Here is a 13,030-nt window from a genome sequence, read left to right on the forward strand (position 1 = left end):
GATGCTTCTGGAAATACGAATTGCTTGGGTATCACTGGAGAATAATTTAACAAAACATTTATAGCTTTTGATCAGTATTCCAAGCCCTTAGAATTTTCCTTGTGAAAATATTTCAAAATATAAACGGCAATATTTACTAGCATATCTATTCTGGCACCGCAAAGTTTGTCAAAAGGAGAAATATGAATAAAAAAATAGAAAAGCATTTTAAGATACACCAGTAAAAGAAGTCATACAAAGGTATTAATATTATAAACACTATGTAACATTACATAAAATTATATATATGTATTTGTATTATAAGTACAAAGACTATAATTAAAAATTATTTACTTTGCTAAAGTATGGCAGATTGGAAAATTTAATTCCTTACTTGATTTCCAACAGTGTTGGTATAATGTTAATTTTCTAACTACAACTTTAAAGAAATATTTTATATAAATCTACAAACAAAATTGGAACTACATATTTTAGTGAGATGTGTTTTGGGTGTGGGTGTTATTTTTTTACAAATACAATATTTTATTCTATGGATTTTTTCAGCAGCTTCTATTATCACTTAATATGCCTGGAAAATATCTTCATTTTCTACAGATATATTTGTGTATGTGTATATAGCTTTTGTTTTGTTCTATAATATAGATTTACTACTATTGACTTATTCAGTAAAATGGTTATGGTCATTATGATTTTTTTTTCTTTAATTTCTATTGCAAAACAAAGCTATAATGAAAGTCGTTGTTCATGGCTCTTTATGAACAAATGCCTTCCAGGTCAGATACGACAATTACATTGTTGGATTATCAACAGTTTTAATATTAAAAGTTAATGCATATTGCCCTTTGAAAGACAGCACTCCTTTGAGCAAAAGGAGAATATATATCTAACAAGTTTATTGATACATAATTTCATCAATGTTTATACATATATTTTTGCCAATCTGCTGGGTGAACAAAAATCTCATTGTTTTAATTTGCATTTCTCTGGTTACTTATTATTACATATATGTGTAGTTTGTACGTATTTTTCTCAATTGGATCTATTCTATAGGTTTGGAAGTCATTTTTTTAGTGTGGTAAAATATACATAACATAAAATTTACTATTTTAACCATTTGTAAGTATACAGTTCAGTGGTGTTAAGTACATTCACACTATTGGCAATCATCACCACCATTCATCTCCAGAACTTTTTCATCTTCCTCAAAAGAAACCCTGTACCCATTAAACAAGAACTCTCCATTCCCCACTGCCCACCACCCCAGCCCCTGACAACCTCCTTTCTACTTTCTGTCTCTATAAATTTGACTACTTTACATATCTGAGCAGGAAAAACTTACTACTCCTGTGTTTCTCCTTTACTTTCACACTACTACCATACTCATACACTTCTGACACTAGACATGTGGGGTTTCTCCCCCACCAAGCAATACTCTGCAACACTAGCTGGGTACGCTACAATTTAACTCAATTCTGACACTGTCTACCTTGAGATAACATCAGATCCCACAGGTCAAGGGCTCAGTCCCACAAGACTGTTCCCACCCACTTCAGATTCCAATCACAAGTCCAGGTTGTCACCTGTGCTTCTTTCTGATCTATGGGCTACAAATCTGAGGTTCCCAAGAGCCCCTCCTCAGGTTCAATTAATTTGCTAGAGTGGCTCACAGAACTCAGGGAAACACTTACTTACATTTACCAGCTTATTAAAGGATATGATAAAGGATAAAGATGAACAACCAGATGGAAGAGATGCACAGGGCAAGGTGTGTGGGAAGTGGTATGCCCTCCCTGGGTGCCCTCCCTGGGTACACCAGTCTCCCAGCACCTCCATGTGTTCAGCCACCCTAAGCTCTCTGAACCCCATATTCTGGGGATTTTTATGGAGGCTTCATCAGTAGGCATAATCAACCATTAACTCCATTTCCAGCCCATCTCCCCTCTCTGGAGAATGGGGAGTGGGGCTGAAAATTCCAAGCTTCTAATCATGGCTTTGTCTTTCTAGTGACCAGCCCCCTTCTGGGAGCCATCCAGGAGCCCACTCAGAGTCACCTCATTAGAACAAAAGACACTCCTGTCACCCAGGAAACTCAAAGAGATTTAGGAGCTCTGTGACAGGTTCCAGGCACAGAGACTAATATATATATTTTCTATTATTTCATGGCACCTTGTATAAGTGGAATCATACAATATTTGTCCCTTGTGTTTGTCTTATTTCATTGAGCATAATGTCTTCAAGGTTCGTCCATGTTGTAGCATGTGTCAGAATTTTCTTCCTATTTGAAGGCTGAATAATATTCCATCATATGTTTATATCATATTTTGCTTACCCATTCATCTGTTGATGGACATGTACATTGTTTCCATCCTTTTACTATTGGTAATAACGTTACTATTAACATGGTGTGCAAATATCTGTTCAAGTCCCTGCTTTCGATTCTTTGGGGTAAATGCCAGGAGTAGAATTGCTGGATCATGTGGTATTTCTAAGTTTAATTTTTTGAGGAACTTCTATACCATTTTCCTTAGTGGCTACACCATATTACATTCCCACCAGCATTTCCAATTTCTCCACATCCTGATCAACACTTGTTATTTTCTGTTTTGTTTTGGGGGGTTTTGTTGTTTTTTATAATAGCCATCTAAATAGGTATGAAGTGGTATCATTGTGGTTTTGAATTGCATTTCCCTAATGATTAGTAATGTTGAGTGTCTTCATGTTCCTCTTGACCATTAGTATATCTTCTTTGGAGAAATGTCTACTTGCTCATTTTTTTTTTTATTGATGTTTTAATGGTTTTTAACATTGTGAAATTTTGGCTTGTGCATTTTTGTTTGTCCATCACCATATATATGACTCCCTTCACCCCTTGTGCCCACCCCCCACCCCCACTGCTCCTGGTAACCACAGTACAGTTTTCTCTGTCCATGTGTTGGTTTATATTCCACATATGAGTGAGATCATACAGTGTTTGTCTTTCTCGTTTTTGGCTTATTTCACTTAACATAATACACTCCAGGCCCATCCATGTTGTTGCAAATGGGACGATTTTGTCTGCTTTTAGGGCTGAGTAGTATTCCATTGTATACATATACCACATTTTCTTAATCCAATTGTCAGTCAAGGGACACTTAAGTTGCTTCCACTTCTTGGCTATGGTGAATAATGCTGCAATGAACATAGGGGTGCATAAGCCTCTTTGGATTGTTGATTTCAGGTTCATTGGATAGATTCCCAGTAATGGGATGGCTGGGTCATAGGTACTTGCCCATTTTTTAAATTGGGTTTATTGTTTTTGTCATTGAGTTATAGAGTTCTTTATATATTCTGGATATTAATCCCTTATCAGATATATGATATGCAAATATTTCTTCCATTCTATAGGTTGCCTTTTACTTTCTTGATAGTGTCCTTTAATGCACAAAAGGTTTTAATTTTAAGTCCAATTTATCCAAATTTTTCTTTCATTGCTGCGTTTCTGGTTTCATATCCAAAAAATTGTTTCTGAATCCAATGTCATGAAGCTTTCCCCCTATATTTTCTTCAAAGATTTTATAATTTTAACTCTTATGTTTAGATCTTTAATCCATTTTGACTGAATTTTTCCAAGTGGCATAAGGTAAGGGTCCAACTTCACTCTTTTGCATGTAAATATGCAGTTTTCCCAACACCACTTGTTGAAAAAACTGTCCTTTCCACATTGAATGTTCTTGGCACCCTTGTCAAAAATCATTTGACCATATATGTGAGGGCTTATTACTGGGATTTCTATTTTATTCTATAGGTCTATATGTCTGTCTTTATCCCAGGACCACACTGTTTTGATTACTATAGCTTTGTAATAACTTTTGAAATCAGGAAGTACGAGACCTCCAACTTTATTCTTCATGGAAATTTATTTACACCTCAGATTGTATTTATATGTGTTATTAGATTATAAACTTCTTGGAGTCTTCAATCTCCTAGTTTTTAACACAGTGACTTGAACAGAGCAGATTCTTTGTAGGTGGTTGTCAAGTGGCTGGCTAACTTATTAACTTTTCTCCAAAACCTAATTTCAAATTTAATTCTTGTTACATTTTACCTTAGTTTCACATCTCTGTTTTCCTTGTCACATTCTTTAGTAAAAGTCTTAATTTTATCTTTTATATTTTGCAATTTTTTTCAGCTAAAGGATTGAGTTGTGTTATTTTATGATGCAAAATTTGTAAAAAAAAAAAGTCATTGACATTGTTAATTAAAGCTAATTTATTATACTTATATAGAATGTGTCATCATCTGAAGGATAAAATTAAATACAATATTTATAATGATATTATAAAAAAAATGAAGGCTAAAATAAATTAGAACATTAAGTTACAAAGTTAAAAATCCCTGGCAGGGAGGAGTTAAAATATATAAGCACGGAAGAAGAGAGTATTTTTAGCTGAGTTTTAGAGAGTTAATGAAATAGAGAGTACTGGAAAGCTGTTCTAGATGGCAGATGGCCGATGGCAGGAATTGCAGAGACGTCCTGATGCAGTCCTGGCTGTGACGTTAGTTGAGGGAGTTGGGACTGGAGGAGAAGCTTCAAAAAAGTACTGATTCCAGAGTCTGAAGTAATTTCAAAAGTATGTCTGTGAAAGTCGTATAAAGTTCTATCATGCTATCAATAAAAAGCAAAACCCTCATGATGTATCCTCATATGGAGAATAGTTATCAAAAAGCATAAGGGCATTTCATATATTGTGTCATAAATGATAAAATATTAATAGCTGACCTCACTGTATGCTTCACATGTTTGAGGTGCAGGGCTAATGACTTTCTAAGTATTTCCTTGTCAGCTAGGAAATGGGGGGGTAGACTGGCACCCAGGTCCGCCTGACTCCAAAGACAGTGCTCTTGGCCTCTCTCCTCTTTGTTTCCCTCAGCTATTTGTTGACTGTCCAACAAAGAAAACAGCATGGATTCTTTTCCTTTATCATTATTTTCCAATTTTTTTTCCTACTTTTAAAGTTAATAGAAACAAATTGCTCCTATTTGCCTCAAGAGTCTACATAGGAAACATACAGAAATAAGAATAAAAGGCAAAATAAACATTTTACCATAAATACATGTTTTTGGACTATGTAGCTGAAAAAATTCCTAGCACAACTTTTTGTTTTTTGTTTTTGTCTTCAAGAACTCATATTTTGAAAAGGGAATTTTCAGAGCAAGATTTCATTATTGTATAGAACCAAAGATCTAGGCTTTCTCTTCTATTCACAGCCTATTTTCAAATGTTATTTTTCTCTAAATATGAATATATATACTTTATCATTAGGAAATAAATTCAAAAGTAATGATCATTCTGGGGTTTTCTAGTGTTACTCTTGTTGTTTCTGAGTCCCTCCTTTCCCAATTAGACAATGGTTTGTCTTGTTAGGTATGTGTAACAATCATTAAGAGCTGTCAATGTACAGAGCACTATACTCATCACTGTGGGAGTACAAAATCTAAGAATAATTCCTGACCCTATGATTTAGTTGAGAACATGAGACATAAATAAAAGACAGTTAAATTGCTAAACATGTGGTACAAATGATAAATGCTTTGAATCTTGAGTGGAGAAGAATCACTGTGGGTTTCTTCTCTCTGATGCCAAAAATTTTGAGGCTTCTGTGTGTGTGTGTGTGTGTGTGTGTGTGTGTGTGTGTTTGAGTATTTTGGTGATAAATTATATATTTTGCTAAGGAGTTCAGCAGCTCTGTGCATTCAATACTTACATGTAACTGACTACTAGTACTGGGAATTCTAAACAACATATATCTCAGAACGTGGATCTCTTTTATTGCTAAACTATGTCATTTTTATTTTTGGTTCTCTCCCTTAAATTAGGATTTGGAAAATATTCTTAACCTTACTTTCTTAGGATAGACCAGATTTTGTCTACTTGCATATGACATGAAGGTAAGAAATAAGAGATACAAGATACTTTTTAAAACAAGATAGTTTTGACTAGAAAATGGAAATATGTTTCTATTCAATACTCACATTCATTTAAACTAAGCTTATTTTAAAGTGGATTGGCCCACCTATGTGTTATATAATCATTGTCATCTTTTACTGAATTAAATTCCATTATAGAATTTCTCTAGGGTCTGTTCAGGCTTTTTCTGCTTCATGGAAGTTAAGATTGACATAGTGGAGGCCACTGCTTGATTAAAATAAATGGTAGTCAGTGTATATAAAATCCAAATATCAGCATGAGTACCTTTGTGGATGTTTTAAAAATATACAATCCTCTCCCAAAGTTGAAAGTATAAAAATTTCCTTACTTAAGGCATTCAGGTTTGGCAGATATGGTTTTTAAAACAAAAGTTTATAGCTCACACTCTTTTTAGAATGGGAACACGTTATAATCTGTGTTAAAACTTTTTTTCCAATGGCAAAGCAGATTGAGTAGGTCAAAACCAAATCCTAGGGTCTATGTGATTTATTGGGCTATATCTTTAGAGCAACCTCATCAGACCTACTCCCACACCACTAAGTAGGGTCAGTTAGGACCAGAAATCAGGGCATTAATCTTGGTATCAAGACCCAACTGGGAATTGACACTAACTAAGCAAGTGTCATTGAGCAAATAACATTTTTATGGGTCTCAGTTTTGTCACTTATAAAATAAGGGTACTAGATTATATAATACATAAGACTCCTATGAGCTCGCACATTCAATGGTTCCCCTGGGCAATTATTACGAGAAAAAAATGCACTGCTGAAGTGTGAGATGGAAGATAACAGGGTAGGAATTTAAAACAATTTTTTTTAAATACCAAGCTCTATTATCCAAGTTTGTTAAAGGAAGCAAGCTATTTTCTAAAAATATAAAGACATGAATAAATAAATAAAAGATTTAAAACAAAGAAGAAAGAAAATTCAGATTTAAACCAGTTGGGACTATTTTTTTAGTGGTAGATGATTTATATTTTTAAAAAGTTATTGTTGAATACTAATGATAGATGTGATGTTCTAGATATAAAACTGAAGCTAGGTAAAGCAAGTTAAAAGGGAAGCACTTTGTTGTCATTTACATGTTGACACAAAATCTCCATTCATTCTTTGGCGATTTTGGTCCCCAGTTCACTGTTATTCTCTCCTGTCTTAGTTCTTGAATGATTTTAATAGTCACATAGGTAATCCTTCCAAAATTGGTTCTCAGTTCCTCGACCTCTTTTCTTTAAATGAGTGTTCTTTACACTATAGCACACTGTGGTATTACCCAACAGTGTTTTAAACAATTATTACATTTTCTTAATTACCTCTATTTCAGGCATTCTACTCTCCAAACATCACCTCCGATCTTTCAAGGTCTTCCAATTCATTCCCAGCCTCAACAATTGTTATTCCTTCCTAGAACCTGTAAGCCGTTGTCCTAGCACGTGTCCACTTTCTTTCACCCTTTTACGTCCTAACTTCCATCCTTAGCCAATTTGAATCCCACAGCCCATCATCTTTTGTATCTAGCCTCAACTCCAACACCTCCTTCTCTGTCACTCACAATTGCCTGGAAATGCCAAAATCCTAGTTCAATTTAATTCTCTTTTTAGTCTACTCCTATCACTGGACAGATGAGTGAGGCTGGAGCAAACATAACCGTGCTGACTATCCATCCCTATTGAACACCAAACAATATAATTTGGGATAGACCAAATTTTATCTCATCAACTCAAGGACATAACACCAACATGTTTCTCTTTTCTTCTATACCATTTAATTTGCCCTCTTTACTATATCATTCTAATTAGCATATAATACGCTATAATATCTGTGATAAAAAATATTCACTATATCCCTAATCTTCCTTTCAGCTCTGCCAAAACAAATCTTATGAAAGTCACGTCATTCACACTGCTAAAATAAACAGACAGCTCTCAGTTCTCCTTTTACTCAACATATAAGCAGTATTTTGTGAAGATGATTATTCATTCCTGAAAATATTTCTTCGCTTGGCTTTTGGGACCCCATTCCTTTGGTACTCCTTCGAACACAGAGGCCATCTCTTTTCACTCTCTTTTGTTAGTCTCTCCTCATTTTCCCAGGGCTCAGTTCTTGTTCCTCTGTATTCATTCCCTATGGGATCTCATCCAGCCTTACAATTTTGAATATCATTTATATATTGGCAGCTCCCTAATTCGTATCTCCAGCCGACAGTTCTCCTCAGACTTGATTGCCCAATTGCCTGCTCGTCACCTCCCCTTGGAAGTCTCATCCTAAACCTGTATCTTCCATGGAATCAGTCAACGACAAGTCCATCTTTCAGTTGCTCAGATCAGAAACATTGCCTTCATCTTCAACTTTTTTTTTCCCTTCCTACAACTCATACCCATTAGCAATTTCTGTTGATTCTACCTTCAAAAGATACCCTAGATCCGACAACTTCCAACTATTTCCACTGCTGTTATGCTAATTTGAGCCACCATCATTTCTCCCCTGGATTATTGCAATAGCCTCTTAACTTGCCTCCATGCTTCCATCCATAGCCACTTGCAATGTATACAAAACAAAGCAGCCAACATTATAAAGTCATAAATTTTATTACATATAAACATACATATGTATTACATATGTATTACATACGTAAGGTAAGAATAAAGGCAAGTTAAAACAAAAAGATAAACTGGAAAAAAATGTTTGTAACAAATAGCACAACCTAAAGCCTATTCTCACTAATATATTAAATGCTACTGAAGTTGAAAAGAAAAAGAACAAACAACCTAATTTTAAAAATTAGCAAAGGAGAGGAATAGACATTTAACAGAAAAAAAATGAAATGCAAATGTCCTATAGGTATATAAAAGTATGCTTGATATAATTCTCAAAAACATAAATTCAAATTACATCCTACATGGTGGCTAGTGAGAGTACAGACGATGCAAGTCCTAGGAGGGGATTTAGCAATATTTATCAAAAGTTTACATGTACATGAAAAGATGTTCAAAATCACTAACTATCAGGGAAATGCAAATCAAAACTACAATGAGATATCACCTCACGCCCGTCAGAATGGCTATAATTAACAAGACAGGAAACAACATGTGTTGGAGAGGATGTGGAGAGAAGGGAACTCTCATACACTGCTGGTGGGAGTGCAAACTGGTGCAGCCACTATGGAAAACAGTATGGAGATTCCTCAAAAAAGCAAGGATAGAACTACCATATGATCCAGCTATTCCACTGTTGGGTATTTATCCAAAGAACTTGAAAACACCAATTTGCAAAGGTACATGCACCCCTGTGTTCATTGCAGCGTTATTCACAATAGCCAAGACTTGGAAGCAACCTAAGTGCCCATCAAGGGATGAATGGATAAAGAAGATGTGGTATATATACACAATGGAGTACTACTCAGCCATAAGAAACGATGAAATCCAGCCATTTGTGACAACGTGGATGGACATTGAGGGTATAATGCAAAGTGAAATAAGTCAGAGGGAGAAGGTCAAATACCGTATGATTTCCTTCATTAAGTAGTAGATAATAACAACAATAAACAAACACATAGGGACAGAGATTGGATTGGTGGTTACCAGAGGGGAAGGGGGGAGGGAGGAGGGTGAAAGGGATAATTCGGTACGTATGTGTGGTGATGGGTTGTAATTAGTATTTTGGTGGTGAACATGATGTAATCTATGCAGAAATAGAAGTACAATGATGTACACCTGAAATTTTTACAATGTTATAAACCAATGTTACTGCAATAAACAAAAAATTAAAAAAAAAATAAAGTAAGTATTGGATATAAGGGAAAGGGCAGAGATGGGATTTGACTCTGAAATCTGGTCAATATCTTGATAATAAATCTTTTATTTAAAAGAATTTTCTTAAAAAAAAAAAAAAAGTTTACATGTACAACCTCACAGAGCAACCTCAGCTCTGAGAATGTATTCATATGTGAGAATATAATATAAAATTTCACATATATGAAATTAAATAGTTAGGTTTTTCCTTGCAACATTATTTAAGATAGCAAAAACTGGAAACAACTTAAGTGGCCAGAAATAGGGCAATGAAAATTAAATTGTGATACATCCATACAATGGAATAATATGCAGCTGTATAAAAATAAAGAAGGAAGGTGATATCTATTTACCGATACAGAACTCTCCAGAATATATGGTTAAATGAAAATAGGTAAGAAGTAAAGTAGTATATAAAGTAGGTAAACATCAGTGTGATGTGAGGCAGTGGGGAAAGAAATATATTTGCAAGTCCTTGTATTTGTCTAAAGATAAACTTATATAGGAGCCAATAAAAATGGTTACCTGAAAATTCAGGCAAACCAAGTGAATGGAGACAGAGAGGGGAACAAGAACTTTTAGTGTAAGACTGTTATATATCACCTTTATTTGTAAGCCACCTAAATGTATTACCTATTTAAAAAATTTTTAAATACTATAACTTATTTCACTTCTCTGCTTGAACCCCTCCATTAGTTTTGTACCTTACTCAGAAAAAAAAAAAAGAGTCTGGATATTGGTCTATGAGATGCTCGACATTCTCACCCCCACTACCTCTCTCATCCTGTCTACTGCCACTATCCCCTGGCATTAATCTGCTCAAAACACATTGACTTGCCTACTGCTCCCTGAACACATCAAACACATTCCCACATCCTGTGCTCTTATTCTTCCTTCTCCTTTGAAGACTCTTACCCCAGATATACTTGGGGCTCTGCTTCTTTCCCTTCCTTCTGGTATCTGTTCCAGTGTCATCCTATCATCGATGCCTATCTTGACTACGTTATATAAAGTAGTCTTTATAAAGCACCTTCCCACCTTGGCACCTCTATTCCCTTGATGTTGCTTTATTATTATTATTTTATATAGCAGATATCACCATTTGATATATTATAATTTCACTTATTTTTTCCATCTTTTCTCCTTCTACACCCCCAGGATGTAAGCTTTAAGGAGACTTTGTTTTAGTCCCTTGTGATTTCACAGTACTTAGCACATAGTAGGTGCTCAAAAAATATTTCTTAAATGAATGAATTTCAGGTATTTAATCAAGCATAATTCTCCAATGTGCTCTACCAGAAGAGTTCATTACATCACCCCAGAACTATATAAACTCTACCCATGTAGGTAGTAGTCATGGACCTCAAGATCTTTGGAAATGCTAGATGGAGAGTAAAAACAGTGTGAACAAAGGATGCTTTCCCCCTTCCTCCTCACAGCTTGAACCTAAGGAGAACCTTTTTCCTGGAGTGGGAGCACCACACAACCACATAATTTTAGGAGAGAACTGAGTAAACAACGTATGAGTAGAGAATCTAGATTAGATCCCATATCTATTTTTTACCTCTTAGAATACAGTCTGGCTAGCTCTCCAACATTGCACAACCATTTCTGAAAATATAGCCTGAATCTACTCAGCCAAACTGACTTGTTTTTTTCCTCTGAAAGCTTACTGTATCTTGACATCATAGCCAAATAATTCTATCAGGATTACCCACTGCAATTATTAACTACTAATGTTGTTACGTGAACCTTAAAACTGTGTACATATAATAGTGTTAAGAAAATTGTACTTAAAATACATGTGCTTTGTATATAACTTAATCATACATTTTAAAAAATCTAATCGGTATTCTATACCTCTTGAGTGAGTTATACTACATGCTGAATAAGACAGGCAGGCTTTTTCCCTTCTCCTTGAGGCTTCCACTGTTAGATGATAGCTTGTTGTGATTTTGCCTCACTTTGAGTAGGAGACAGCTATCCTCTTCTTTCCCTTGCCGTTCCAAATGAAATGAGTGAATGTTCCTTAAACCACCTCTTATCTTCAGTTCTGTCTGCATGACATTGCCCAAAACTTGCCTCAGCTCTCTTTCTCCTATTTCAGATCCTTGTCTGCTTGAAGTGCAGACTCCAGCTGTCTTTAGAAAGTGTAGGTTCTATGTAAATGCCAGAAGTTCTTGCACATGGAGTTGCCTATAGTTTTCTTACAGACTTGGCTACCCTGCATTTTTTCCTGAACCTAGAGTCCTCTTTTTTTTTCATTCCTTTTTTCTTCTCCCTTCCAGTTTTCGTTCTTCATTCAAGTTGGCCTGACTTTATTAGAGCTCAGGTTCTTCCTTTCTAGTCTCGCTCCCCTTCCCCCACCCCCTCAATTAGTCCCCATACGCTCTTTGTCTGCCATCAACCACACTTCCAAGCATAATTCAAAATGGCAGAGGGCAAAGAAGTCTAACTAGATTTGGGCCATATAATCTAAGTTACTCAATCCAGGGGAAGACAAATTTGCACTGCCTTTGATTCTTAGAACTATATATATATATGTTGTTTTTTTTTTTTTTTAACTTTGGGCCTTTTCAATTGTTCCTTTTGCCTAAAATACTGTTCTATTAGTTCTTTTTTTGCTCACTCTCATCCATAAGGTCTCAGCACAACTGTCATCTCTCATAGAAGTTTTTACTGGCCACTCTATCTCATTATTCTATTTTATTACCGATGTATTGGTCTTCTGTGTAACACTTACCAAAATATATAAGCATATTGCTTATCTATTTGACTTCTTTATCATTCTCTATCTTTCCCACCAGAATGTCATTTCCTAGAGAAATGGAATCTTGCTTGTCTTTTTCACCCTCTCTTCAGTGCATTCAAGTAAAACTCAGATGAACAGTAACCACTCAATAAACACGTATTGAATGAATTAGTTGATTTCTTCCTTTTCTTCTCACATCACTTCAATCTAGTTATTCGGATTTGTTTTTCTTTTTTTTTTTTAGCATTTGGGGATCTATTTCCATTCTATTTTTTATAATTATTTTTTATAGTGGTAAAATATACACAACATAAAATTCACCATCTTAACCAATTTTAACTGTACAGTTCAGTCATGTTAAATGCATTCACATTGTTGTACAACCATCACCACCATCTGTCTCCATAACTCTTTTCATCTTGTAAAACTGAAACTCTATACTCATTGAACAATAACTCCCCATTCCCTGCCCCCCATCCCAGTTCCTGGCAACCAGCATTCTGCTTGCTGTCTCTACCATTTT

Source organism: Ceratotherium simum, chromosome 4 (genome assembly GCF_057802395.1).
Source record: "Ceratotherium simum simum isolate JZ-2026a chromosome 4, ASM5780239v1, whole genome shotgun sequence".
Lineage (NCBI taxonomy): Eukaryota > Metazoa > Chordata > Mammalia > Perissodactyla > Rhinocerotidae > Ceratotherium > Ceratotherium simum.